The sequence below is a fragment of the Myotis lucifugus genome, unplaced genomic scaffold (genome assembly GCF_000147115.1).
Source record: "Myotis lucifugus unplaced genomic scaffold, Myoluc2.0 scaffold_47, whole genome shotgun sequence".
In the NCBI taxonomy this organism is placed as follows: Eukaryota; Metazoa; Chordata; class Mammalia; order Chiroptera; family Vespertilionidae; genus Myotis; species Myotis lucifugus.
This window is the reverse complement of record NW_005871095.1, coordinates 1,956,205-1,960,638: the sequence shown is the minus strand read 5'-3', so window position 1 is coordinate 1,960,638 and position 4,434 is coordinate 1,956,205. Positions and strand designations below refer to the sequence as shown.

The following is a 4,434-nucleotide window of genomic DNA, read 5'->3' as shown; positions in this document are numbered from 1 at the left end:
TGTTTTCCCTGCTCGCCAGCCTAGCATTATTCACGGTGGTGTTAAGCAGATCCCCAGACTGCTCGATACAAGGTCTTGTTTCTCACGGGCAGATGAATGCTCCGCTCTTAACAACGTGTTGTTGTAGCCTTAGAGATTTCCAGCTTCCACAATGTAGGCTGTTTTTCCCCATGTAGCTAAGAACCGGATCAATAAAGTAAAAGCATAATGGCTTTCCCTGCTTTATTTTAGGAGGTTATCTGATACTACTTGCTGTTTTAGTCTTAGTCAATATTGGCGTCTCGTGGGAGGCAGAGATGATATCTCTTCATGAAATCCATTCCTCCGTGTCCTAAATAAAAAGCCAGCTAGCACAAAGGATTCGGAGGCCAGCTGGTCATTTTTTAAGTGGATCTCAAACAAATACTGGTCCAGCCTAATTTCGATGATAACCACTTCCTTTGCCATCCCCGTTGCCTGTGTGGCCACACCTTTCACCAGCTGCCTTAAGGACCGACCTGGACTCCGCTTTGTCATAGGGTGTCCTGGCCTCACTGCTCAACCGAAGCCCCGATGCCCCTCACTGACAGCTCAGGGACAGATGTTAAAGCTCAGGCACAATCAGTTCTGCGGCATTATCAAACAGGGGGGAGGAAAAGAAATTCTTCCGCTCACATCCTGGTTTGCTCAGGCTGCAGTAAGCTCATCACATTGTGGGGGTGCCATACATGTGCCTTCCTCCTTTCTTAAACTGTCCACTGCATCCTGTGTTCCCTCCGTCCTGATTTCTCCACGTGCTTATTTCAGATGAGTAAGACCCTCAGGAAGAATGTGAGAGCTACCCCCTGGCAATGGGCAAGGAGACACCTGATTGGTGGTGTTGCTCTTATATCAGTCAGGGGCAAAGCAGATGTACAGTCCTTAGTTCATCCTAGCTTGATGCCTGTGTCGGTGGCCAGAGCTGTTTCATGCCTGAGGCACATAAAAAAAAAAAAAAAGAATGTGAGAGCTGCCCCGTGTGACTGAGAAAATGAGATTCTACCTAGAATAATTACTCTCAGATCCCTGTTCGGGCTTTTGAGCTTAATTTCATTTCAGAGCCAGCATTTGTGGGGGCCTTTCTTCCTCCAAATTGGACTTGCACAGCAACCATGACAGTGGAACCCAAGAATGCTTGTCAAACGATTTCTGACCAACAATTCCAAAAGAGGTGTTTTTCAGACAGCATGCGCTGTATTTTTTTATGAATTCACCTCATGCCGTGACCACAGTCATAGTCTGGGCTCTCATTTTGCATATGGATAGACTGAGAAATGGACTTTTGAAAGCGATAAACTTAGGATCTAGAATGCACAGCTGCTGGTGCAGGTGCAGTGTGGCTGTAGAGAGTCGGGGCTGCCCTGGACTCGAATCCCAGCTCTGACATTAAGTAGCTGTGTGACCCTGAGCAGGTCATTCTACCTGTTTCCTCATCTATAAAAAGGAAGAAGTTGCCCTAACCGGGTTTGGCTCAGTGGATAGAGCGTCGGCCTGCGGACTGAAGGGTCCCAGGTTTGATTCTGGTCAAGGGCATGTGCCTTGGTTGCGGGCATGTGCCCAGTGGGGGGTGTGCAGGAGGCAGTTGGTCGATGTTTCTCTCTCATCGATGTTTCTAGCTCTCTATCTCTCTCCCTTCCTCTCTGTAAAAAATCAATAAAAATATTTTTTTTTTTTAAAAAAAAGGAAGAGGTTGCCCTGGCTGGTGTTGCTAAGTGGTTAGAGTGTTGGTCTGTGCACCGATGGGTACCGGTTCAATTCCTGGTCAAGGGCATGTACCTGGGTTGTGGGGGTGCTTGCGGGAGGCAACAAGTTGATGTGTCTCTCACATCGATGTTTCTCTCTCCCCCTCCTTTCCACTGTCTCTGAAAAGCAATGGAAAAAATATCCTCAAGGGAGGATTAACAAAAAAAAAAAAAGGAAGAGGTTGAATTAGATGGATAGGTTTTGAAGTTGCTAACATTTCCTGATTTTTGGTTTCATTTCCCATAGAACAAAGAGCATACATTTAAACATATAATTTGCAACTTATATGTACCATGGAAAAATCCTTTTTTCATAAATTCATAATTGAGTACATTTCTAAAGAAAACTATCTAGGAATCACCAATAAAACACAATGAAAGTTTTATCTACCAGATCGTCTTCTTTCATGGCTTTCCCATTTGGGAAATGTCACCCTCCCTGCTTGTCTCATAGAAGTGACATAAGGGACAAAGACGGCCGCCTTCTGAAGTTCCACTTGGAGCACCAGGGCTTCCAGTCTCTCAAGCTGCAATTTCCAAAACATTCAACATGAAGTGTTAAGTTTGGAGCAGCTTTCTTTTCTCCTCAATGTTAGTGAGATAGACGATCTACTCATTTGTTCTGCTTCAAAAATCAAATGATTTTATCTACCCAGAGATGAAAATTCAGCATACAAGTCCTAGAATAAATACATTAAATTAAACTCATTTTGTTTTAAATAAAATCTGACCTCTCCTTACCTATATTCAACTCCTGGTTTTTGGGTTTTTTTACACCAGAATGAAATAGATTCCTTTACTACCTTCATTCTGGATATTTGTAGATTAACATTTCTTAACCTGGGGTTTATAGACCCCCTCCCCCAGGAGTTTACTATGCATTCCTCCCTGAATGGAATAAAATGGTTTTGAATCCTCTGAATAGAGTTAAAAGGACTTCAGGTTGATGTCTATACCTGTGACTTTTCTTTTTTGGGGGGGGTGGGAGGCCTGGGGAGAAATTTCAGAGTTTTCATCCTATTTTAAAGGAGACCATGACTCTTGAAAGGCTAACAATTGTTTCTGTTGGTATCTATAATAATAAAAGTGTAATATGCTAATTAGACCAGACAGCCAAACAATCTTCCGGACATCATTCCGGATGAAGCCACAGTGGCAGGGGCCGAGGCAGAGGCAGTTAGAGGCAATCAGGCAGGCAGGCGAGCAGTTAGGGGGTGATCAGGCAGACAGATGAGTGGTTAGGGGTGGTGAGTCAGGCAGGCAAGTGGTTGGGGTGATCAGGCAGGTAGGTGAGTGGTTAGGGGCAATCAGGCAGGCAGGCGAGCAGTTAGGGGTGATGAGGCAGGCAGGCAGAGGCATTTAGGGGCAATCAGGCAGGCAGGTGAGCGGTTAGGTGCGATCAGGAAGGCAGGCAAGCAGTTAGGGGCGATCAGGCAGGCGGGTGAGCAGTTAGGGTTGATGAGGCAAGCAGTCAGAGTAGTTAGGGGTGATCAGGCAGGCAGGCGAGTGATTAGGAGCCAGCAGTCCTGAATTGTGAAAGGGATATCCAACCTGCAGTCGGACATCCCCCGAGGGGTCCGGGATTGCAAGAGGGTACAGGCCAGGCTGAAGGACCCCTCCCCATGCACAAATTTTGTGCACCAGCCCTCTAGTTAATTTTTAAGACTTGACTTGCTGACAATATCAGAGTTGTTTTTTTCCACCTCCTTAGCTGATGGTAGCTAGATGACCTGAATTGAACTGAGGTCTTCATTTGAACTAAGTGAGTGCCTTAGGTTTAAAAAACACCCAAATTTGTAAACTGTCAACATTACAGATGAGACCTTCTACCAGTCCAGGGAGATGGGGATTTCCATGTCCTCTGAGCTAAGTATCTCTTTGTGACCCATTGGGTACAAAGTGACCATGCTATATTTGTTGATCTTAAGAAAATTCTTTGTAAAATAAATATATACACGACTAAATATCCTAGGGCCTGCAATCCTTTTAAAATTGCATGACTCTTGGGAAGATTATTATATTTTTCTTCTTTCTCTGTACCAAGCAAACAAAAATGCTATAAACACTCTTTTTGGGCTCTATAGTTGAGCTACCAAATAAGATCACTCTAGTGCAGCCGTGGGCAAACTACGGCCCTCGGGCCAGATCCGGCCCGTTTGAAATGAATAAAACTAAAAAAAAAAAAAGACCGTACCCTTTTATGTAATGATGTTTACTTTGAATTTATATTAGTTCACACAAACACTCCATCCATGCTTTTGTTCTGGCCCTCCGATCCAGTTTAAGAACCCATTGTGGCCCTCGAGTCAAAAAGTTTGCCCACCCCTGCTCTAGTGCCATATTTACATCCCTGCTTCCCTTTCCCTGTCCTCCTTCCTGTCCTCTAGTTCTGAATTTTGACTGAGGTTAAGTATATAAAACATCTCTAGGGAGAATATTGGCAGAACCTGAGTAAAGAATAAAGGTTAATGAAATAATATGACCTGTATAAAGTAACACAATTTATAATCGATGCTGGGAATTTTCCTCTTCCTTTTTCCAATATCCACAAAATTATTCATGTTAATATAGCTGCATTGGTCATTTGGGCTGTGCTCCTTTAAATGGGCTCCAAGTGCATACTGGATCTAAGGTAAGGAATCCACAGGAAAAAGGTCAAGGTCATCCTGTGGAA

General features: G+C 44.2%; 1 pseudogene; it reads left to right on the top strand.

Moving 5' to 3' along the window:
• Window positions 1–819: 819 nt before the first annotated feature.
• On the top strand, window positions 820–964 carry LOC111825954 (annotated as a pseudogene).
• The last annotated feature ends 3,470 nt before the right edge of the window (window positions 965–4,434 follow it).